This window comes from Camellia sinensis, chromosome 13 (genome assembly GCF_055761805.1).
Source record: "Camellia sinensis isolate YWXY chromosome 13, ASM5576180v1, whole genome shotgun sequence".
In the NCBI taxonomy this organism is placed as follows: domain Eukaryota; kingdom Viridiplantae; phylum Streptophyta; class Magnoliopsida; order Ericales; family Theaceae; genus Camellia; species Camellia sinensis.
In genome coordinates, this window is record NC_138973.1 from 30009049 (window position 1) to 30036078 (window position 27030).

The 27030-nt window shown below is 32.8% G+C and overlaps 2 long non-coding RNA genes across 2 annotated transcripts; both read right to left on the minus strand.

Annotated features, from left to right (window-relative positions):
* Window positions 1–399: 399 nt before the first annotated feature.
* LOC114269035 (uncharacterized) lies at window positions 400–7214 on the minus strand. The gene is made up of 3 exons (XR_014348594.1): window positions 6391–7214; window positions 2647–5367; window positions 400–2044 (listed from the first exon to the last, which is right to left on the minus strand). It is a non-coding gene; the product is annotated as an uncharacterized LOC114269035 (long non-coding RNA).
* A 5531-nt stretch (window positions 7215–12745) lies between these two features.
* Window positions 12746–16504, minus strand: LOC114269036 (uncharacterized). The gene is made up of 2 exons (XR_014348595.1): window positions 15937–16504; window positions 12746–13356 (listed from the first exon to the last, which is right to left on the minus strand). It is a non-coding gene; the product is annotated as an uncharacterized LOC114269036 (long non-coding RNA).
* Between the last annotated feature and the right edge of the window lie 10526 nt (window positions 16505–27030).

Genomic DNA, 27030 nt, shown 5'->3' on the forward strand with positions numbered 1-27030 from the left:
ATCTTATTTTATTACTTTTGTTTGTATTTTCTTATGGTTGTTTAAATTCAAGAACAGTATGTCACTATTATAAAAAAAACATGTTGCTATTATGGAACTGATATAGCGCTATGTTTATATTTTTATGAAATTAAAGTGTCATATATATATATATATATATTTGTTATTGAATTATGTGAATCCGTGGTCCTAAACCGATCCAATCCGTATTTAAATGGATTGGTTCAGATTGGTTCCATGATTTAAACGGATTGGATTAGTTCCAATTTTTCAGGAACCGTAGATAACGGATTGGTCCTGATTTTACCCCAATCCGGTCCAATCCGGACCATGCTCACCCCTAATTGTAGAGAAATTTTGATAAAAGACTTACATTGTTGGCAATTTCTTTTTGCTTTATTAGGTTTCCAATGTCTTCGAAGGTAATGAGATTCAACTCACTTGTCCAGATTAAAACCCTACAAGATGCCAAAGAAGGGATTTAATAGTTGTTAATGCAATATAAGTTAGTAAATTGTTGTTTGTTATCTTCTATTTTATTTGTTGTACTTACTCAATTCCAGACACATTTTATATGTGCCGCAAGATGTCTTTTACATTATTTTTTATCAATCTTGAAACCGGTAGAGTTTGTGGAAAAACCCAAGATTTTCTGATGCTTGTTAGTTGAGGCAAGACGTACGCATCAGCATCAAGTACTTCTTTGTCTTTCGTGTTTTGCTCGGTTTGCTTTGCAGCTTGCTTCGAACCTCTAGTCACTTTCGCAACTTTGGGATATTAAAATTCCGGATTGTGCTCCTTTTTTTTCCTTTCTTTTGCCTTTAAATTTTTTATCATTGATGTAGAATCTTTTTTGACTATAGACAGTGAAAATATCAGTAAAAGTGAAATTTCTCTGAAGTAACAGATGATATTTCAATATGTAAATTTATTTGATTCAATATTTTTCTGTTACCATAGACTTTTGTCTTTTGTTTTCATTGTTCTTTGTGTGCCATTTGTTCTTGTTGGGTTGTTGGTTGTTGTTCCACTTGCATTCCAACTATACACAGTGAAAATCAAACAAGTCCCAAAAATCGAATACGAAAATAGACAGAAAAAATCAAATAAGCAGTAGAAATCAAAAGAAATAAGCAACAGAAACTAATGTGTTCAGAGAAATTTAACTTCCAGAAAAAATTATCATTGACAGAGAAAATTATAATAAATAGAAATTTCTCTGAGTTATGTTGATACAAGGACATAGATTTTTGTGGCTCAAGATTTTCACTGACCTTGTGGTTGAACTTGTGTTGGTGTTCGGTAAGGTTGTATTGCTAGTTGGACGGATAGTTCTTGAATTTGTTCATGCAATTTAGCAATTTCAGTTTCAAGCTCCGAAATTGAATACGTCAACTGCTGTATTGTTTTTGTATCATCTTCTTTTTGAACCTCCAACATCCTTAGTTTCATTTGGATTGTGTTGTCTCTTTCTTGAAGTTCTGAGTTAAGTGATGTCAAGGTTCTTATTGCAATATCATTTTCTGCAAGTAATTCATTCCAATTTCTCTCTTCTTCTATTTTAGATTTAGAAAGTGCCTTTAGTCTTTGATGTAAATCAGCAATTTGGGCATCTTTTGATTCCTCAGATTCTTGAGGCTGATGCATTGTTGAGCCACAAATACTATCATGATATTGCTTCATTAGCTCATTATGTTCTTCTTCGTCACTTTCCTCATTGTTTTCTTCTTTCTGTTTAGATTGAGTGCCTTCATCTTCTTCTTCACTGTCTTCTTCTTTCTGTTCATTTTCTTTTTTGTCTTCTACTTCTATTTCTTCACTTTCTTCTTTGGCTTCCGCTTCTCCACTGCTTGCTTGATCTTCTTGTTCATTGCTGGTTTCGTGTTCTTCTATGTTGCCTTCTGCTTCTTCATTCCCTCATTCTTCAGATGAATCTTCTAATGTCTCCTTGAATTTGACAATTGCCTTTTTTTTATTCTTTCTTCTTCTTTTTACCAAGACAGAACTCCTCTGATGGGTTTTTAACTAGCTCCTTGTTATCTATCTGTAACAAGAGGCTCTTTTATTAGAGAAATGTTACAAAATTCACTGAGAGAAAAAAATTCAAATATGGAAAATAAAATTCATCTAAATGATACTAATGGGAAACAAACTTCAGAGAAAATTGTATGGGCCAGAGAAAATTATAGACAATGAGTTAATTTTATGAGGCAGAAAAAATTATGAAACGAGTAACATAATTTAGATATCAGAAAAAATCAATCAAGGCATATAAGTTAATGATTTACTATAATTGTGTCAGAGAAATTTGGATTCCAGAAAAAATTCATTAGAATGGTAGTAATAAACAGTGTTAATCAAAGATGCAAGGCGGAAAAGTTATGGGCCAGAGAAAATTACACACAAGGAGAAACAATTTTATGAGCCAGAGAAAATTATGAAACAACCAACATAATTCAAATATTAGAGAAAATCAATCAGGGCATATAAGTTAATGTGTTACAATTGTGGTCAGAGAAATTTGGATTGCAAAGAAAAATGATTACAATGGCAGAAATAAACCAGTGGTAACCAAAGAAGAAACATAAATTGATAGTTCAGAGAAAATTGATCTCAATCAATCAAGGCACAAGGATGGAAACAAACCAGTGGTCAGAGAAATTTGAGAATTTCACTAAGATTTCAGTGGCGATAGAAATCTAACCTGTCGAGGTGCAAGAGAGTGGACTGGTGTCTTCTGCAGCTGTTTCGTCAAGGTTTGCAAATTCCACTTGGCACATCTTGGGAAATCAGTTGTGTTACTGTCTTCTGAGTCAATGATATTTGCATGTTCACAGAGCCAATACTGTGATGAAAATTAAAGTAATTAAATTTTGCTAAACACACAAATTTATAAGTATGATAACTGCAAATTTGAATGGATATTATACTTACCAGCAATGCAATGACACACCTCGTAACTTTTTCTAAAGTTTTGTGCAATGCTATGATAGAATCAATCAATGTTGATGTGATTGTTTCTGGTCAATCATACTATTTCATTGATTCAAGAAGTTCCACATACTTTATAAAAACGCACCCCATTGAATTCCCACTTGTTGCAAAAAATAGGGTGAGACACAAGTACAATGTAATAATGATTGCTACATCTTTGAAGTTAGTTGGTTGCTTGCCTTTCATTGCTTTGACCAAGGCATTTTTAAGAACAGGACCAATGAGCCTTATGTCCTTTTGGAATCTTCTCCTTAGGAATGTAGATTTTGGCTTTTTAGAGTATCTTAATGACATGGCTCATTTACCTCCTTGCAAACCAAAAATCAAGGTCATGTCATTGGTTGTAAAGGTCAAGTTCTTTTTACCAACTATGAATGCTTTTGTTTTTTCATTGTAACATTGGATTATTGCAACTACATCATCATCAAATTTTCTAGATTTCCTTGGATCCATCCTTCCAATTGTTAGAGCTTGGATCAAATACCAGAATGGGGTCTTTTGAAGCTCTACAAGTTAGTTTGAATTGAATTTAAGTGTTTGAAAAAATGAGATAACAGATGAGAGGTTGAATCGGTATTGAATGTTGTAGTGAGCTCTCTTTCTTTGGAGTTTAACAGGTTTTTTCTCTCTTGAGCTTGAGTCTTTTGAAGTTTGAGTACTCATCTTGATGCTAGTTGGTTCATCACCTTGGACTTGTGTATTTTGGCAAGGAGTTTGCGGTGTTTTGCTACTGGTTTTTTATCTTAGATCATTGGAAGACTGAGAGAGTTCATGTTTCTTCCTTGGTGTTTCCGGTGTTTTGCGGCTGGTTTTTTATCTTCGATCATAAGAAGACTGAGAGAGTTTTTGTTTCTTGCTTGGTGTTTTCGATGTTTTGCTACTTTTACGTTTTGCCATTTCTAGACAATGATGAAAACATAAATATGTCAACATTAAATCTCAGAGAAAATTGAATATACCAAAGAAAATTGGACATGTCAGAGAAAATTACACATAAGGGAGAAAACTAAGGTGGCTAGGAAAAATTATAAATGTCAGACAAAATCAGACACTAAAAATTAAATGTCAGAGTACTAATTGTTTTCCTGTGAAATACATCTAGCCACAGAAAATTTCCATTGCCAGAGAAAATCAACAAAGCATCATAAACATGGCAGAGAAATTTTCAGTAATTGTTAAAATTACATATAGAAGTAAAATATAACCAGAGAAAATTGAAAAAAGAAACATATATCTAGCAAGTACAGAAAATGAATGATAGAGAAAAGTAAATATGGAAAACCAAAGAAAATTTACATTCCACAATTAGCAAGATAAAATAAACAAAGTAATGTAAACATGCCACTGAAAATTATATCACATTGAAACCAAAAATTGAACAAAATAAACATACCAGAGAAAATTACACATTATTGAGAAAATTTCCATTCCAGAGAAAAATTCAAGTCCATAATATTAAAATGCTAGAGAAATTTACACATACAACTAGAGAAAATTAAACATGATAGAGACACACAAGGGAGAAAAGTGATGTGGCCAGAGAAAATTATAAATGCCAGAGAAACTTAGACACAGACAAGAGAGTAATAGACATTCCAGAGAAAAATACATATTCCAGAGAAATTTACAAAGTAGAGAAATTTATAGACAAAATCACATAAACATGTTCAAGAATAAGATCAAAACACGGAGAAATAACTTTTTTTCAAAATAAACATGCTAGAGAAAATTCAAAGAAGAAACATACATTACAGCCCATAATATTAAAATGCCAGAGAAATTTACATACACAACCAGAGAAAATTAAACATGATAGAGACACATAAGGGAGGAAAGTGATGTGGTCAGAGAAAATTATAAATACCAAAAAAACTTAGACAGAGATAAGAGAGTAATAGACATTCTAGAGAAAGATAGACATTCCAATTAAAAATACATATTACAGAGAAATTTACAGATCAGAGAAATTTATAGACAAAATCACATAAACATGTTCAAGAATAAGATGAAAACACAGAGAAATAGACAGAGAAATCGCTCTTTTCAAAATAAACATGCCAGAGAAAATTGAAAGAAGAAACATACATCAAGCAAAAACTAGAGAAATTCAAATGCCAGATAAATGTACCGATAAAATCACACAAACATGTTCAAGAATAAGTTCAAAACACACAAAATAACTTTTTTCAAATTCATGTTGCTTTTTATTACGAAATTGAAACCCTAATTTATGGAAGGTTAATACAAAATGCAATTAACTGTGTGTCCAGAGAAAAACTAGTTGTGTTATAGAAAAACTTACCAGAGTTAGGATAAAACTTCAATGACGAGCTGATATGCCCTGAGATGAAGATGCGACGTGACGAAGATGAACTGAGATGACGATAAACAGTGAAAACGGGGTCAGAGAAATTTGTGAGGAAGGAACGAGAATGATTTTTGTAGAAGATAACGAAACTCTAATGTCGATAGTGAAGATGATATTGAAACCCTAGTTCTGCTGTTCTCTTGTTCGTAAAGATGGTTGGATGCTTGGAATGGAACTCAGTCGTCGGAATCAGTTTCGTCTCTGTATTGTTTTTGTGAAGGGTATTTTGATCCACAAAATAATTAAAAATGTGCGTCATGTTGTTCAGGGACCTGATGCATCACTCTTTTTTTTTGTGTCCTTTATCCTCTAAATTACTATTATTAGGGACCTTAAAAAAAATTCCCCCTTTTTTTTTCTAGTTTATCCAAATTATATATTTTGTAAGTCTGTATATGTATATTATTTATGAAAAAATAGTTATTTGAATAATTTGTTTTGTAAGTTTATATATACATATAAATTATTTATATAAAATTAAATTGATTTTAAAAAAATTGGCCAATTGATAGAAAATCAATTATAAAAAAAAAAAGGAGTAATTAAAGTTTAATAACGCTTACCACAAGTCCAATAATCACCAAAAAAAAACAAAGTAGAAATACATGTCTCAATAAGCAATAATTGACCACTCATCACTGGGATGGGTTACTGAGCTGGTTAAATTGATTTAATAATATAGTAGCCATATCAATTAATCATATTTGTTTTTTTAAAAACTCGTAATTATGGTATATTTTTTGAAAATAAATATAATGAAACTATGATTATCATATTTATTTATTTATTTGGTGTAAAAGATGAAAGACAGCCTACCCATCTCTCTACTACATGGACGAAGCCACGGTAGACCACAGGTTCTGTAGTACTTAAATTTAAGGGAAAATTACATGAACTTTTCAAAAAATAATTGTAGATTCATGAAAAAATTATAATCATAATTATTAATATTTATAAAGTTTGGTACTTATTTATAATTAGTTGTTCAAACTAACACTGATTTGATATTATTCTTGAATTTTACTCACCTGTACCAACAAAAAAGGGCATTCCGTGATCCCACCAGAGCCAGGGACATCATACAGAAACTCCTTAGCATAGGGACACGGTGGCCGGACGAAGTCGCCAAGCTGGTCGAGGCTGACATTTGCTTCGGCCTTGACCAGCAAAATGCCTTCGCCGGTGCAGTCCATTGTAAGTTATTTGTTAGGCTCTTCGATAAGCCTTCCAGCGAGCGGGTAGTAAAGCACAAGTGCTTTAGCCTCTGATATGATGATGATGATGTTCTGTTTCTTTGATTCTATTCTTGTAGAACATTATGATCCGAATATGACACCGGTGGCCTTGTTGGTCGCCGATATCAGAGAGTTGCTTTAACTCTCGCGGCGTTGGTTTCGCCGGAGTGAGTAGTTCTGGTTTGCATCGTCTCACGGAGAATGACAGAGGGCTTGGTGGTGGTGGTACCATTTTTGGTTTTGTGTGTGACAGACAGAAGAGAAGAGGATATGAAGCATTTATAGGGTTTTAGTTAGGTTGAGGTAGTCTTTCACTCTCTCATTGAAAGTTGGATTTTGATCATTTTAATGCATGAAACATAAATGGTTAATTTTGGCAGTAAATTCAGTAAATTGTAATGTAATTTTTAAGTGGTTGATAACTTATAGTAAATGCAATTCACCTTATTTAGTTTTGATTGATTTTTTGAAAATTGAGGTTTTTTTTTAATTTTTCTTGTTTTTTTATTTTATTTTTAGTGAATTCTTTTAGTATTTTTTTTAAAAAAATTATTTTCTAGATGCACCTAAAATATTTTTGAAAAAATATTTTAATAAATACACAAAATGCAAAAATGTACTGATTTTTTTTTTTTTTTGTATTTGATGAATTTTTTTGGTTAGGTGTATCTAAAAATAAAAAATAAAAAATTTAAAATATTAAAATTTTTGACTAAAAACAAAAAAATATGAAAAATAAAAAAAATTCAATTTTATGAAAAATTAGCTCAATCTTCGAAAACCAAACAAGGTGATTAATCTATTTTTTTCACATAATTATACTAGTGCTTTTTTTAAGTTTTAATTCACATTTTTTATAAATAACTTGTTAATCGTGTAAATAATAAGAAAATAAATGTTATTATCTCTATTTTTTTTTTATCAACAAAAAGGCATTCTTGCAATAAATGTTTTAAAATTTAAATTCAAATGTAATAATTACATATTCCCCAAAAAAAAGTTAAAATTCCTATAAATAAACTAACAAAATAAGGTGAGGCAGTATATATTTTAGTAGTATAGAGATAACAAAAAATAAAAATAAGGACAAATTACAAGCGTGTCCTGCTTCAAAAAATTATACTCGATAGTCTCGTAATGTTTTTGAAATACCCAAAACAAGTCAGCTCTCAGTGAGCTTTTCATTCTCAAAGGTATTGCTTTCTATGTTTATACTAAAGTTAGGAGACTTTCACGAGATCCTCCGATGATGTGGTCCGATCTTCGTCTATGTTAGGGAGATCTTATTCGGTTATATGATGCAAATGACTTCTATGATTTAAGAGATGTGAAAGGACAGTATACAGTTCTAAAGTTGTAGGGTTTTACTGGCGATCAATGACTACTATCGATTTGGATTTACTTACACTTATCGACCATCGACTCCTTATTTCACCCTCATCGACGGTGAAGAAGATAAGTTTTCGACTAACAAAATGAATGGATCTACTCTGATATGATTTAGATTTACTAAGATCTGAGTAGATTCACATCAAATTCGGTCAGATCTAAACCCAAAATAGTTGCCGAAATACAATTATTTCTTTATTTTTTCTTTCTCTTTCGATCTCTCAATTTTTTTACTTATTCTTTGCTATATACTTTTTTTTTCCTATTTTAATGGAGAAATTTTTTAAATTCTAAACAAGTTTTTTTCAAATTTTAGTTACAGGCGGTAAAAATTATAAAATTTTCCAATTTTAATTTTTTGGGTGCTAAAATGAATCATGTTTTAAATTTATAAAATTTTGCAATTTCATGACATGCTTTAAAACTGTAAAATTTTGTAATTTCATAACATGTTTTTCAGTTTGATTAATAAGGAGAAATATTTAATAGAATCATATTTTAAAACTACAACAATTGTACAGTTTCAAATCTTATTTTTCAGTTTGATTAATATAGGAGATTATTTGCTTAAACCCTCAAAAATCAAAAAATATTTTATGTTTTTCCTCACTGTTGCTGTTAATTGTTGTTATATATATATATATATATATATTTTTTTTTTTTTTTCATTTATCAATATTTAGCACATTTTGTTATATTTTTTCGCTCTAATTTCTTCATTTATTCTTTTTTGGGGGAACAATATTCTAGACATTTCAATAAGTTTACAACAATGTTATTGATGTTCTAGGCATTCCGACCACTTTTAGTGACGTTTAAAACATTCTGGTGATACTCCAGTGACTTCTCAATGATGTTGAATATTTTGATGAGCCTTCGGTGATCGTCTGACAAAAATTTGGCGGTGGTGAGCTATAGCAGCATCTTTAAATTGCACGAAAAAAGTGATTTTTATTTTTAGTGACAATTAAAAACATGTATGACTAATTGCACTAGGCATATAATATTTGTTAGTTAAAATGCCTAGTGTAATTCGCTTTTTTCAATTCCAATGCACTAGGCATGTAATTAGGCATTTTGGCTTAACTCATATTTACTAGCTACATGTAGCTAGCCTTCAACGCTAGGCAAAATGTATTCAATCATTAAGATCATTTCCCTCCATCTTTGTTGTTGACGTGGCTGTCTATAAAATTAATAGTATTTGGATAAATAGCTAAAATAAAGAGCATGGTTGGAGTAAAAACATAAAACAGTTGATAGGCAAAATAAAATATATACTTTATAGTAATATTTAGATAGGTAAAATGCCTATTACTGTTGGAGATGCTCTAAGTGCCCCAAAGGACAAATTATCCGTGTATCCTATTTCTAAAGGTTACACGCTATTTAGTCCCATAATTTTTTAATAGATCCGAAAGTCGTGCAACCATTAAAAAATTTTATTTTTTTATTTTTCGTATTTTTCTATTTTCATTAAAAAAAATTTAATATTTTAAGTGATTTTTTTAATTTTTAGACACATCTAACATACATACACTTAAAATGTATAATATTTGTGAATTTTTTTAAAAAAATTCACTAAATATCAAAAATATAATATATATATATATATATATATAAATTCAGTACATTTTTTGTATTTTTGTATATTTATTAATTTTTTAAAATATTTTTTCACAAATATTTACTATTTAGATACATCTAAGTAAGGTACATCTAAAAAAATTTAAAAAAAAAAATATTTACAATTTTTAAAATATTCATTAAAAACAAAAAATAAAAATAAAAAATAAAAAAACTCAATTTTAAAAAAATTAAACTCAAAAAACTAAAATCAAACACACTTATTACTTTCTGTGTTTATAATAAAGCTAAGAGAGTTTCACGAGATCCTCGCATGATGTGGCCCAATCTTCGTCTATGTCAGGTAGATCTCGTTAATGGAAATGAGTTCTATGATTTAAGGGATGTGGAAGGAGTGTATACAGTCATCAAATTATGAGGTTTTAAAGCTCCTTCTTTTTTCCTTTTTTTTTAATGCTCATTAATGACCGGCGATCATTATTGATGGAGGTTCACCGACAATCACAAATTACTGATTCCTTGCTGTCTTCATTGACGGAGAAAAAGATAAATTTTCGACGAACAAGATGATTAGATCTACTTAGTTCTTAGTAAATCTAAATCAAATCTGGCCAGATCTAAACCAAAAATAGTTATCATAGTACAATCCGCTCTCTATATCTTTCTTTCTCCTTTGATCTCTGAATTTTTTTACTTTTTATCTACTCCACATTTCTTTTTTCCTATTTTAATGAAGAAAATTTTTAAATTCTGAACAAGTTTTTTTTTAGTTTTAATTACAAGCGGTGAAAATGATAAAAAAAAATTCAGTTTCAATTTTTTTTTTTTTTTGTGCTGAAATAAATCATGCTTTAAAATTGTAAAATTTTACAGTATTACGAGTTTGATTAATAAAGAGAAATACTTAATAGAATCATACTTTGAAACTATAACAATTTTACAGTTTCAAATCTTGTTTTTCAATTTAATTAATATTAGAGATTATTTGTTTAAACCCTACAAAAATTAAAAAATAACTTATTTTTTTTCCCATTGTTATTGTTAATTCTTATTACATTTTTTTCTTTTAATTTATCAATATTTAGCACATTTTGTTATGTTTTTTCGTTCTAATTTCTTCATTTATTCTTTTCTTTTTTTACAATATTTTGGACATTCTGGTGAGTCTTTAGAAATATTGACATCCAGACAACTTCCAATGACGTTTAGAAAATTCTAGTGATACTCTAACGAATTTTCGGTGATCCTCCAATGATTTCTTGGTAATGTTAAATATTTCGCCGAGCCTCTGGCGATCATCTAACGAAAATTAGACGGTAATGAAGTGTGGTAGTGTCTTTAAATTTAAAAATTAAAATAAAATAAATTTTTTTGAAAACAATTAAAATTATATAAGAGTAATTGGTGCAAGTGTTTTGTTTTGGAACCAAATGAGTTTTGAATTGTGTGTATGGAACCTATTGGTAAATGCCAAAAAAAAAAAAAAAAAAAGGGGTAAGTTATATGTTACAGATGCAAAGAAAAAAAAAAGTACTTTTTATTGCTGATTTGGTATTATCGACATTGCATCATCAAGTAGTCCATAGCTCCACCGGTTTCCCAAATTCGACCGTTACAGAACCAAAAAAAATCAATTTGCAGATGCAAACAAGAGTAAAACCAAATCAGACCTAAAAATTGAGTCATCTACTTGATCTTCTACCTAAGCGATGCAACAGCAATAATTTAACTCCAATCCACAACCCATGGAGTGTCCACGAGTTATTTGATAGACCAATGTATTATTGTATAGGGAATAGACGACGAAAAAAACCTCTACAGAAAGTCTGTGTGTTCAAACTCTATAAAATATCATCACTGAGCCATGGAAATTGGAATGAGGAAATCAGGGGATAACTCTCTAGATGTCTTATGGAAATTTTGTGGTCTCTGTCTATCTGCTGTTCAGGAGCTATAGTCTCAATCTTGAAATTTTCTTTTAGCAAATGTAGAAATTTACTCAAAATGTTTCGGATGTTACAATATGAACCAGTGAAATTAGAGCATCTCCCATCCTTTGTTACTTTTTTTTTATAGAAATTTTCCTCTCATCCCAAAATTTTCATTTTCGTCAAATTTGATGAAAAAAATATTTTTTTTCTCGATTTGATAAATATTTGATGAAATCATTAGAAATATTTTTCAAGTACTTTATCATAGAAAAAAGGCTTAAGGATTGGAGGTGTTCTTAGATAAATACTAGAGAGTTTTTATTCTTATTCTGCCAATGACAATTACAATTGATCTTTCATTGCAATGCAATTCATGAAAAACCGAATAAGCGATTCCCCCCTTCCCCATTTAAATTCAAAGTGATGGTTGATTGAATGATTATTTTGGTATATATATTGAGAAAAAAATGTTTGATAGCTTAAGTAATAACCTTATCATATAGTGGTTTCAAAAATGAAAACTCGCCATGAACGATTATCTAAATGTAGATTTCTACTTATTTTTGTTGAATCAATAGTATTAATGTCCCAATTTTATTTTTATATGTAATTTAACAAGTTTATATTATTTTTGCTGATGTGATTGAAAATATATAAAATTATAGTGTACTACGTAAAAAAATTATTTTTATCTGTAATTTAACAAGTTTAAATTACTTCAACATATAAAATTACAGTGTGTTATATAAAAGTTAATTTTGAATGAGTTGTGTAGAATCTAAATGTGACAATAATATTGATGGTTACTTGTTATAAACTCAAATCCTAGCTACACCACTGACCATGAGAAGGTTGTAATGGAGGGGTGAGGGTTCTGTACAGGGTGCATAAGAAATAACCACAGCAATTAATAACAATCTCTCAAATGCATCCAAAGTGAAGAAAAATGATATTCAATTCAAACTCTCTCTCAAAATACCAGAGTCCAATATACCCTGAATTCCTTCTCAGAGATTGAAAGTTAACTGCACCCAATTACCAACCAGAATAAAATGTGGGGAAAATAAATGCTCAAAATTATACTTTTCAATTATTTCTCAAGGAAAAAGTCTGACAAAAAGATGGACTAAAATATTTATAGACCTCCCAGCATCTTCATCCACGTACGTAATTTCATTGGTACCAAAAAATGTTGATTTCAAGTAAAATATTTAAAATGCTCTAGTGTCCACCACCCACCATTTTCAAGTCATAACGTTTAGCATGATGGTATTTCCAACATCACTGTTACTTCTTTCTTTTCCTTTCTTTTTGGTGAAAAGGAAAGTTAATTGAAGCAAAGAGTCATTACAAGCAAAGATAAAGATAATGAGGGAATTAATCCCTCTCATACACAAGACCAACGAGGTCAGCTACAAGAAAGGGCCTAATTGAGCTAGGTGGGTCTTCATAGATTTCCAGAACTTCTTGCTGATCAACTCCAATTTGTGCAAGTGCATCAGCGCTCTTGCTGGCTTCGCAAAAGATGTGTTTGATCATTCATCACATTCTGAGTCAAGAATTTCGTATCTTCCACTAATGCTCTGTATGGGCAGTTTGGGTGAACACCATTTTGAATCAGATTTACTGCTCTTGACAGTCCGTCTCAATCTCAACACCTTGCATCCTTTCTCATGGATGATGGTTGTGCCACAGTATATGGCCCAGATTTCAGCTTCAAGACAGGTTGCTGCATCCAGTTTTCCTGAGTAGCCTAGAATCCATGATTTCTTCTCATCCTTGAAGAGGCCTCTAAATCCTGCTTTACCCCAATCAGTTTTAGCGCAACTATCAGCATTTAGGTTGATTTTCCCTGCCCAAGGAGGCAGCCAATTAATTAGTTTATGACCTCTTTGATCAGTGCTAAGGGGGCATTGAAAAGACTCATTGATCTCTTGAGTATATTGGAACACTTGGTGCAAACTGTCTTTAGTGGACATAGGGCAGTTTACAAAAATAATTTTGTTTTTAGCTGCTTTCCAAATTTGCCAAAGAGTGACAGTGAACCAAGTAATCCAATTAATACCATTGCTATGTTTAGATTTATCACGAAGGCACAGGTTTATCAATGCCATCCTTATACCACTGATCACTTTTGATTTTTGTCAACATCTCCTTTGAGTAAAAGCAGTCTCTAAAGAGGTGACTCGAGTTTTCCACTTGGGTATTGCATCTAGGGCAGTCATCAATAAAATCAAGACCTCAAGTAACTCTGAGTTGGTTGGTGAGAAGCCTGCCACGCATAACAAGCCAGAGGAAGCCCTTGGGCTTTTGAAGAGAGGGGTTACTACTGTGCCAAAGTTATGCCTCAATTTGAGGTTTACTATGGATTTATTTTTATGATCCGAACCGTTTATTTTGTAGGGTTCGTTGAGTCCTTCATGTCTACCAAAAATCACATTAATCGGATATCAATAACTATATGATCGAAATACATTTATCATAAAAAAATAAACAATAAGTTTTTCTTTTTAGAAATAGCATAAAAAATATGCAATGCGATCACATAGTTATTGATATCTGATGAATATAATTTTTGATAGGCATGAAATACTTGACGAACCCTACAAAATGAATGGTTCATATCATAAAAATAAACCCGTAACAAACCTCAAATTGAGGCACAACAGTTACTGCTATGCCCCCATTTAGCACAGCAGTAACCCCATTCTCGAGCTTTTGAGGGATTTTATGTTTCCAAATGCAGGCCCAAGGAATTTGAGGAATCTCCCCAGTAGTGATGATGTCATAGGCAGCTTTTGGGGGAGAAGTTACCAAGAGGAGAGCCAAGCCAATGGGGTTTGTCAGGAAGAGTGATGAATCTAGGTAAAAAGACCTTGGTGAACATCACCACTACTTGATCTCACAGATGGTGTCTCTTTCTAATATTAAGCCTGTTCCACCAAAGTCTGCCAAGTGACCACTTTCTATAAAAGAAGCCCAGCCTCTCTTCCACTACATTTCCCTCTTCTCTCCTTCCATTCAATATAACCAGGAGAAAAAAGACAAAAATGATTAATTGCATGCACACAACAAAGGGTCGCACTTATCTAAAATGAGAATATTACAAAACTGGCCAAAGAATTTGAAAAAGAAAAACAAGAGAACAAGGGCTCTATTTGGTTTGATTTTTCAAGTACTGTTTTAAATGGGTTTTCATTTGAACCTCATAAAGAACTGCAAAGGGAAAAGTGGGATTAAAATGAAGGGGAATGTGTGGCATGTAGCATATACATAAGTTGACAACAGTCCATTCAGAATAGACAAGGAAAGTAAAGGTTGTGATTTTTATAATATCACCATTGTGCAGGTTTGAACAATTGATATTAGTGAAGCTTAGCATGATCAAGAGAAACCAATTGTTTGAAGCACATCGCATTTCACACAACATTAATCAAAATGAATATCCCTTAGACAAAACCACCAATAGCATGAAAAATATAGCAATACTAGAAAAAAAATTATATATATATATATAGCAAGGACAAAATTCTTCCAGTAAAGAACAATATCAATTTAACTATATCAGAATAAAATTATATCAAAGTCTAAGGGAAATAGGATCCCAGAAATGAATCTTAAAACAAAACCCCACCCATAGTAAACAAACAAAACTAGCCGGTTCAACGGCTGACATCGTGACACAGAATCATCCCCAAATTGAGCCCAGAGCCTATAGGAAATGAGTGGTAATTTGCAGTTTTGTCAACCCAGTATAACCATATCTCACAAGACATCACCTTTCAATCAAATAATCCCGAAAACGCAGTCCAATATATGTTCCACATTCAGCACCATAGCAAACACTAATCACAGCTATGATAATTACTTTTTTCCATGCTCAATGATCAAACAAAAATGCATATAAACAGCACCAATTAATAGCCAACAAAAGGAACTCCTATTGAATAAACAGAGCTGTATATCACAACAAATGCAGCTAAGCACAATTTTCAACTTATAGTTATGTAAACCTACAATCCTAGATTAAAGAAAAATAAGAAAAAAGAAAAAGAACAGCACCAAACTGTAGCAACTGGGTTTTGGAATCTAAAAATAAAACAAAATCTAACAAGGATCCAAATTCATTCGACGAACTAATTCTAAAATAAGTAATAAATAACTTTTCTTTCTTTTTAGACATCTTTTAAGCGACTGTATCAACAATTATCCATAGTCCAAAAATTCAATTATAGCACAAACATGAAGCAAAAAAAAATTAACTTTCTAAGACATTAGCAATGAAAATCTCTGCTCCTAGTGAATTAGCTATGGAATCGAGAAAAGGCCCAGATCCAAACCCGAATCAATTCGAACAAAGAAGCCAAAAACTTCTTTGCTCAAATCTACAGCTACAGATCCAAATTTGAATAACATGCAATGAAATCCAAACCTAGAAATGAATGAATCCACTCGATCTCCAACCAATCCATGCAATCAGCAACTAATTCAAATCCAAACTGTCCAAGATCTGAAGAAAACATCCTCACATTCACCGCGGTCTCCGATTCAGTTGATGCAAGGCGGGATCCAATTCGCCACCACCAAACCACCCATCTCCGCCGCCGCCGCCGCCGCCGCCGCCGCCACCGGTGGCGAAGCAGTTCCCGACCTGCACCAAGCGAATTAGAGACCGCCGCAATAACATCACCTATAAACACAATACATGTACGTATATATATGTAGAGGGCGAAAGAGATCTAGAGAGAGAGAAAGACAGAGACGAGGAAACCCTATAGCGAGCTCTGAGTCAGAGAGAGAGAGAGAGAGAGAGAGAGAGAGAGAGGGGGCTATGGAGGCGGGCAGTGAGGCAAGGTACCCGGAGAGACGAGGGGTATTTATAGTGGAGACAGACGAACGTGATGGTGCCACGTAGGCGGCGTCACCGACTTTTGCTGTAACGATGCAAAGTTTGCATTCAAGTAGAGGGAAGATGTGGTTAGGGAAGTTGGAAAAAGTTTTCTATACGAACCGGTTACCATGTGATACTTCCATCGATCATAATAGGATAAATTACAAAAGTTTATTTAAATTATAAATTATTTTTTATAGTCTTAAAAATTATATTATGCTTTTTTAAGTTTTTAATTTTATAATAAATAGGTTATTTTTTATTAATAAATTATCAAGTTAATTAACTATTTTTAATAATGTTAAAATTTTATTTAAATTAATTATTCAGATAATTTTATTGTTGTATAAGTAAACAGTTTAAAATCTTATTTTTTCAATTAATTCTGTTAAATAAAAAATTCTGACAAAAAGATATTTGTAATTTTTCAAATCACAAGAGACAATTCATATTTTAAGCAAATCTCAAAAAATATATTTATAATTTATCCATCAGAATATTATTTTTTTAATATTTAATAGAAGAGATAGCTTAGAAAATATTAAATATATTTTTTAATTTTTTATGAAAAAATTTTAAAAAAATAAAAAATATATTTTTTAGATAATTTTCAAATAACCCTTAAATCCAAAACCAATCAAAATAATAAAAGGCATTACATAACATATATCTTAATAGTATACAAAAATTATCGGGAAGCTAGGGTTTGTTTTTTGGACCTTGGACGAGGGAAAAATTACGGAAATGCAAAGGGAGGGTGGTGCGTGGGTGGGTGTACGCGTGGAGAGACAGTAACCGCACGTGCGCGCGTGATCATCTGGGAGTGTTAGTTGAATTACACGTTACACGTGTCAACAAAGATACGTAATTTTTGGCAAAAATAGAAGTACATTTCTAACTTAGCCTATGTTTAGGAAGCGGATTGACTTTTTGATTTTTGATTTTTTTAGTTTTTTTAATTTAAGTTAAAAGTTTGATTTGAAAAAGATTTTTTTGACTTTTTTAACTTTTTTGTGAAAGAAGAGTGTAATGATTATGGGTTGGATGTGATGTTTTATTTTTTATGACTAAAATAGAATATTTTATTTTTTGTGACTAAAATAACCAAAAAAAACTTGGAATAGCTCTTCCCAAATAGACCCTTAGGATTGTTTTCGGTCCCAAAAAAAAATTAAGATTATTTTGAGAATTAATTATTTTTTTAATTTTTGAATTTTTTATAAAATGATATATAAAAAACTATTGAAATAGTTAATTTTTTTAATAATTTTTTAATTACTTTATGGGATATAAATTTTATTTTTATATGATATAAATTTTATTTTTATATTTTTTATCCTTTTTACGCAGAAAGAGTTGTACTCTCAAAAGATTTTCACTTTTTGATAATTTTTCCTTCACTTTTTATTGAGTAATGATTTTCCTAAAATAGACAAGAAAATGGTTAATTTTACATTTTTATTATCTAAATTATTATTACTTTTTCCCATTATCAAAGTTCCTAATTTTGGTTCATGTAGTCTAATTTGAAATGATTGTATGAATCAATAGTAGTTTAAATTTGATTTGATAGGTAAAATATTTTAAAATTTGAATAAACTACATCCCATAAGCAATTTTTTGTGTATTTGATTGTATAACTAAATTATTCAAATTTCAATTTGTACTATCATTTTCAATTGGACTACATGAATTGAAATTAAAAACTTTAATAATCAAATACACAAAGTTGATACTTTATGATTGAAAGAAAAAAGATGTGATAATTTAGAAGATATACAATTGAAACCAAGCCAAGGGAAACTAGCAAATAATCAGGAATAAACTAAAATAATTATAAAAGAACGAGAAATAGTAAATCATTAGGAATAAATAAAAAAATATTTATAAACTATAAAAGTGTAAGTAGAATTTATGTTGTCACATTTTTTATTTGCATCATAACATAGATCAACTTATATCTTTATATTCTTACAATTATTTATATTTATTCTCAATATTTTAAAATTTTAAAATAGATAAGATATTAAAAGAGGAATCAGTGTAATTACACTAAGACCATGTTTGTTTTGGTGGACATAAGCTTGGGATTGGACTAATAGTCCAATAAAATTATTAATCCGATGTTTGGTTAAACAATTGAAGTACGGATTAATTATTTTAAACTTGACTATTAGTTAAGATAGGTTACATAATCCAACGGATTCGTAATCCCAGGACTATTAGTCATGACAATGCTAATCCAGTCCGCCCAAACAAATATGGCCTAAACTTATTGAACTTACTGTAAATTTTTTTAAAACTCAAAGATGATAGTGAAATTTGCCCTAAAGTTTTAACTAAGGTGTAAAATGAAAGATTTTTTTTTTTTATTTTATTTTATTTTGTATACTATTTACTTTAATAAGAATAATTTTGTCTTTTTACTCTAAATGTGTTTGTGATACGAAGTCCACCTTACTCCAGTGCGTCCAATGTAGTATTGCACATTCATTGTTCTCACCAATCAAATCAAAAAAGGTTAAAAAAAATGGGATTTCGTTAAAATTTGATTCCATTACCTGAAAAAACAAAAAGAATGTGATTCTCTACGTCAGTTCTTTTATAACATGCAATTTCATTTGACAACAAATTTATTAAAATTGCGTAAACTACGTGGAGTGCACTGCTTTGAATCATATTTTTTTATTTTTTATAAATAATAAAAAAATAAAAAGGAGTCCTCATGTCAATTTTGCCACCCTAGGCTATTTGTATGTTTGTAGTAGATTTACACAAACATTTTTTTGAAAGAAAAAAAAATAAAAATTTAAATTAATTTGATAAAAAAATTTAAATAAAAAATACTCATCATTTTTATAATTTAGTTTGATCAAAAAAATTTCAAAATTTCCAACTCTGAACCCACCTCTGTCTTTTTAGTGTGGCTTTTGGGAAAGTTAAAATAAAGTAGGGGCAAATTTGAGATGTTTTATAACTTGATTTTGAAATTTTATTTTCTTAAGATAAAATAATTTTCAGCTTATTTATTAATTTCTGTAATTTTTTAAACATATGAAATGAACATAGTCCACTTTAAACTTGAAGTTATCCAAAATTCAAAACTTCACAAATTAAAAGTCAAAGCATGGGGCCATTTGGACAAATTAGAGCACTTTATAAAGTCTGGTTTGTGAATTCTTCATGTGTCAATCATCTTATTTTTTATTTTCATTATTTACAAATAAAATAAATTTATTTTTTTGGTTTTTGTTTTGTTTGTTTGGACCATTCAACACCAACCTTCCAACTATAATAATAATATAGTCAGATACACGTTAGTTTAAATTTGTGTTTATTAGCATTAAAAAATAAAGAAACATTAAATTAAAAAATAAAGAAAAGGAAAAAAAAGAAAATTAATGAATCATGTTTACCACAGTTTTGTGCCAACTAATGATGTCTTCTCACAACATAATGAAATGTTGAGCTACCAAACACTACAAGAAAACATAGCAAAAAATACGGAGTTTTAGCGACGTCGCGCCCCCGTCGCAAAAAACGGTTTTTTGCGACGGTAACTGCACCTGTCGCAAATAATACCCTTTAGCGACGGTACTGACCCGTCGGTAATGAAACCAAGCGGAGGGGTCGGAAATGCGGAAGTATTAGCGACGGTAAATAAAACCGTCGCAAAAAACCTTTTTTTGGAGACGGCACATATCATTTGCGACGGAAATTTGCCGTCGCAAAAAAGGATTAATGCAAACGACGCCGTTTTGCCTTCTATTTGCGACGGTCTACATCATACCGTCGCAAAAAGTCCAAAAAAAAAAAACCCTCCTTTTTCCTCTTGGCTGCCGCTCGATCCTCCTCCCCAAATCCCTAACTTCACCCCCAAATTCCCCAAACGGCCTACGAGGAAGACATCGGTGGTGCGGCGGCGACGGCTCCGGCGACAAGAGTGGTGCTCCGGCGACGACTCTCTCTCCCTCTGCGTATGCTCTCTCTCTCTCTCTCTTTCTCTCTCTCTCTCTCTCGGTCTGTGTATATATATATAAATCTGTGTATATATATATATGCAATGTATATAAATCTATATATATATATATATATAAATCTGAAATCTGTCTCTATATATATATAAATCTGTTTATCCGAAATCTATATATATAAATCTATCTATATATATATGCAATGTATATAAATCTATATGTATATAAATCTGAAATCTGTCTATATATAACAGATTTGTCTCATGGTTATTAATAAATATGTCTATATATATGTATATATATATATATATATAAAACTGTTTATTTTTTAATTATTATCAACATTTATCAATTATTATCAATTAGTGTTTTTAATTTTTTTAATTATTTTTATGGTTGTTTTCATTTATATCTCTTCAACTATTATCATTTTTTTTTTCTATTTCATCCATAAATTATCAATTTTACCATTCAATCCTTCAAGTTTTTTATTTTTTTATTTTTTCCAAATCATATGCTCTAATTAGAAATAGTTTGTCAAAATCAGTAAAAATCATATGCATATATATATAGTTTGTCTAATTAGAAATAGTTTGTCAAAATCATATGCTCTAATTAGAAATAGTTTGTCAAAATCATATGCTCTAATCATATGCTCTAATCCTTCAAGTTTAAATTATCAATTTTTTTTTTCTATTTCATCCATAAATTATCAATTTTACCATTCAATCCTTCAAGTTTTTTATTTTTTTATTTTTTCCAAATCATATGCTCTTAAATAGGAATTTTAGACATTTCGTTAATTTGCCAAATAGGATGTCGAGTGAATATTTATGTGTAGGTATTATATTTAGAGTTACTTTGGTGAGATATTCTTGTGGATGTGTACAGATGATGGATAAGAGTTGGATTGATTTGCCAAGTAGGATGTCGAGTGAATACATTAATGGGATTGATGAATTCCTTGTGTTTGCCTACACCAATAGGGTTGAAGGTTCGATGATCAGTTGTCCGTGTAGGAAGTGTGAGAATCGATACTATTTTGTACGAGATGGTGTACGGGAGCATCTGATTTTGAATGGTTTTTTTAAAAAATACAAACATTGGATTAATCATGGGGAATCTTACATATCTCTGCATAGTAATCGAGAGAATGAAACATTAGCTAATTTAGACATTGGAGATGATATGATTGGAATGATACAAGGGGCTATGGGAAATCCACATGTCGGTACAAGTGTTGAGGGTGATGAACCACAGGGGCCTGATCCCCGTGCATCTGAACCCCAGCTCGGTCCAAATGCAGAGACTGCAAAGTATTTCAAACTTCTTCAAGATGCACAAAGTGAATTGTATCCGGGTTGTCAGAAGTTCACATCTTTGTCATTCATTGTTCGACTTCTACATTTGAAGGTGCTTAATCAGTGGACGGACAAGTCTGTTGACATGTTGCTTGAGTTATTGAATGAGGCGTTTCCGTTGGGTGTGAAACTCCCGGACTCATATTATAAAGCTCAAAAGGTCACAACAGATTTGGGCTTCACGTATGAGACGTGGGATGCATGTCCCAACAGTTGCATGTTGTTTCGAAACGAGGACGCCAATCTTGATAAATGTGTCATATGCAACAGTTCTAGATGGAAATCAAATGGTGATGGTGGTTCAAATGGTCCTAACACAGGTGGCAAACAAGTAGCTGCAAAACAGATGAGGTATTTTCCTTTAAAGTCAAGGTTGCAGAGGTTGTTTATGTCATCCAAGATGGCCAAGTTAATGAGATGGCATGCAGAGGAACGAACTGATGATGGTGTCTTCAGGCATCCTGCTGACTCCCTTGCATGGAAAGATTTTGACCGTCGGAATATTGACTTTAGTAATGATTGCCGAAGTGTAAGGCTTGGCTTAGCATCTGATGGTTTTAACCCATTCAGGACGATGAACATAGTTCATAGCACTTGGCCTGTTGTGCTCATTCCATACAACTTGCCGCCATGGATGTGCATGAAGCAACCATTTCTAATTTTATCTGTGCTTATTGACGGCCCGAAAGGACCTGGTGACAAGATTGATGTTTATATGCAATCGTTGATTGAGGAGTTGAAAGAACTATGGAATGAGGGTGTGTCAACATTTGATGCATCAACAAATCAAATGTTTCAAATGCATGCAGCTTTACTGTGGACAATTAGTGATTTTCCTGCATACGCAAACTTGTCAGGATGGAGCACTAAAGGAGAATATGCATGTCCTTGTTGCAATAAGGAAACTACATCGTGTTGGTTGAAGCATAGTAGGAAACAATCATACTTGGGTCATCGCAGATTTTTACCTACTGGCCATAAATTCCGGAAGGATAAAGTATCATTTGATGGTAGTCGGGAAGTCAGACTCAAACCAAAATTGTTGTCTGGAACTGAGATGTTGCTACAATTAGAATCTGAGGGTATTTTAACCCAATACAATAGGGATGACCTTAAGGAGAGGCATAGGAGACAGGTAGAGAAGGAGAAAACTGGACATCGCACCCATAGTTGGAAGAAAAAGAGTATCTTTTATGAATTGCCATATTGGGAACACAATCTAATAAGACACAACCTCGATGTGATGCATATAGAGAAGAATGTTTGTGACAATGTGTTGTGGACAATATTAGGGGTTGCAGGAAAATCGAAGGATGGTGTTAATACTCGGCGTGATTTACAAGATATGAATATTAGAAAACCCCTACATTTGCAGTTAAGAGGGTCGAATAAAGCCTATTTACCACCAGCACAATTCACGATGACCAAGGATGAGAAAGATTTGTTCTTGAAAGTGTTGAAGGAAGTAAGAGTTCCCGACGGGTATTCATCCAATATATCACGTCGTGTGCGCTTACATGATAGAAGCATTGGGGGTCTTAAGAGCCACGATAGTCATATTCTGATGCAACAACTTATTCCATTGGCTATTCGCAGATCGTTACCGAAGAATGTAATTGAACCCTTGATTGAATTGAGCAATTTCTTTAGACAATTGTGTTCGAAAGTGAATCGTGCGACGGATTTGCAATATATTAAAGATCGTATCGCTGTAACACTTTGTCATCTAGAGAAAATATTTCCTCCGAGTTTTTTTGATATAATGGAGCACTTGCCTATACATCTAGCTGATGAAGCGTTATTGGGTGGAGCGATTCAGTTTCGATGGATGTATCCAATTGAGAGGTATCTTCTTACTTTGAAGCAATACGTGCGTAATAGAGCTCGTCCTGAAGGATCAATTGCTAAAGGATATCTTATAGAAGAATGCATGAATTTTTGTGCACAATATCTCAGTGATGTGGAAACCAAATCTAGTCGACCCGTGAGGAACTATAGTGGTGCTGATAATTTGGGTCATGCTACTGGTGAAAACACAAGCTTTTATCTTGATAATACTTCTTGGGTACAAGCTCATCGGTACATCTTATGCAATACAAGCGCGGTTCAACCATTCATAAAGTAGGTTAAGTCACTCACTCAATATTTTATTATGTTTATTGAATTTTCAACTAAAATTTTTGTATGGCTAAAATTTCAATCTACACAGCAAACACCTTGAAGTACTTAAGCTCAAAATGCCTCGTGTCGACGATCATCAACTTCGGCGTGAACATTTTGAAACTTTTCACATTTGGTTCAAGGAACATGTATGTATTTAACTCTATAGATTCTAGTTACTTAAGTCGATCTACATTTTAAATTTTACATTTCGTGTTAAATAGGTCCAAACTTTGCGAAGGACTACTGATGTCATACTTTCTGAAGAGATTATTCTATTGGCAAATGGTCCTCATAACCTGGCAAGGAGGTTCAACGGGTATATACTGAATGGGTTTCGGTATCAAGTAAAGGCCATGGATGATCGTCGAGCCACACAAAATTGTGGTGTAGCTTTGAAGGCAGATACCATAAGTTATGCTAGTCGAAAAAACAAGAATCCTCGTCTGGGGTCTGTGTACTATTATGGACAATTGACAGATATTGTTGAGATTCGATATTCCAATGAGAAGAAACATGTGTTGTTTAAGTGTGATTGGATTGACAACATTCACGGAAAGAAAGAAGATGTCTTCAATTTCACGTTGGTGAACTTCAATCATTTGTTGTACCGAGATGATCGAATTACCAATGAACCTTTCATCTTGGCGTCCCAAGCAGAGCAAGTTTGGTATGTTGCAGACCCGTTACAACCAGACTGGCAAGTCGTGGTGAAGATGTCTCAAAGAGGTTTATTTGATATGAGTTCAACTGATCCACAAATCGAGCCATACATGAGCCAACAATTGGAAGAAAATATAATGCTTCGTGATGAAGAAGTTGGTTGGGTGAGGGAAGCCGCAGAAGGGGAAACAGTTGATGTTCAAATAGGCTGATATGTAATCAACATTAGTAATTCAATTAAGGCCAAGGTTGTAGTTAATCATCAATTTCTTAATTTACTTTGTCTTTGTAATTGTATTAGTTCAAATCATGGCATATTATAGTTGATGACAAACCATTGTCTATGTTTCTAATGTCAATTAATGTTATATTTTTAACAAGCCCGCGGGGGACCTCGCTATAGCTCGGACTCGACTTTTTGTAGTCACGGTTCTAAATCTGAACCAAAGAGTCCAAATCCGGCAAATCGTTTTAAGAAAACGGATTTTTGAAAGTAGTGCCAAACATGGACTGCTTTGCCAGATACAGAGTCGCCACCTAAATATTTTATTTTGGGAAATTTAGGAAACCCTGACTCGGTGCCAAAAGGCCACGTGTCCGTCATCACCAAAGTTGCCTCGGCTCGGGAACTTGGGTACGATTGGGGAAGGTCACTTCGTGAGCACCCCCGCTCGCCCGGTCATAGATCGGCCTCTACTAACCATGATATCAATTTTTGAAAACATTGTGTGTCCTTATTCCGGTTATTAGCCTAGGTTACTATGTGATGCACACAGCATATAAGTATAGACTGGTTCGTCCGAATTGGAACAAAACATTTCATGCTTGTTTATTTGAAAGATGGTTTGCTACTCGCAAGTAGGCTTAAAATACAGATTTTGCCACCCTCGGGTGGGCTTAGAAAAGATGGTTTTGCCACTATCAAGTGGGCTTAAAACAAACATTTGATGAATTGTCCCAATTCAAATAACCCAACCTTCACCCACAGGCATTCAGGCAGATATTTCACATAAGCACATAGCCTCATGGTAAACATGCTATTCATGGCAGTCACTCACACGCATGCAAGGATGCTAAAGCATAAAGCTTACCGAGTACTCCAAGCCAAAATAGGAATTCATTAGAAATCATGCATGATCCTAAGTATACAAAAATGCCTAATGCAACACATGCAAAATGCAACTATAGCAGGCTCGACTATTCTAAGATGGTATATGAAATGCTACAACTATCATGTATTCAATTTAGAATTGAAAGTACAATGCAGTTAGTATGATGCGCCGAGCCCGGTGCATGCAATACAGATGGATGATGCAAACATGCTGTCAGACTGTATGCTAATTTAAACATGCCCTAATCTAACCATCATAAGCAGGTAAATAAAAGGGAGAAAGACGTGGAGTTGGAAGACATACAACACACTCACGCACACTTATTACAATTGTGCCCTCACTCGGAGGGTCCGAATAAATATACAGTTTAAATATTACAGTCCCGAATAAAAGAATATTACAAAATCCTAATTAATTTAACAAATTAACTAAGAAAACAAGTAAACTGGCATGCAAGCCAGGGACTGCCTTGCTTCTGATAGGTGATGCATGTCCGGATTGTCTTGCGCGGAAATCCACCGGAATGCCCCAATTAGCCTCTGTTTCCATCTGTTCTTGAAATGCGTGCCAAGCCCCAAAAAAAATTGCTGATTCCTGATTTTGCTGTAACAGAGAGCAGGAAAGGGGCATAGCAATGTATTTGCACAAATATATGCATGTCTCGATCCTCGTGCCACCAATCACGCATATCGAGGCATGATGGCCGAGAAGTCGAAATACACAACTCAATATAGGATGAATGCACATGAGACTACAGCTAAAACCTAACTCCATCATGGATAATCCGGAGTGTCGGTGACTGGGGAATTGAGACACATTCCGTCACTCGGAGTACGAAATGTACCTCGTTTCCCATGCCCAGGCTAACTCCTATTCCGGACATAATGCAATATGCATGATATGTATGAAATGTAACTAAGATACAATCCTAACATACTCAATGCTATGAAAATGAGATGCCTCGAAATGCGTGCACACGGGCACGCAAACTGAGAAAATACACGAATGCAATGAAAATGATATGCCTCGAAGTGCGTGCACACAGGCACCCAAACTGAGAAAATGATATGTCTCGAAATGCGCACACGCGGGCACGCAAACCGAGGAGATGATATGTGTCTCGAAATGCGTGCACGCGGGCACGCAAACCGAGGCAATGATATGTGTCTCGAAATACGTGCACGCGGGCACGCAAATCGAGGCAATGATATGTGTCTCGAAATGCGTGCACGCAGGCACGCAAACCGAGGCAATGATATAGCATGGAAATGAGAAATGGGCTTATACCAACATGAGTGAGCCTCAGCCACACTTACATAGGATGCCGGCAGATAAAAAAAGGAGGGCCTCGAAATGCGTGCACAC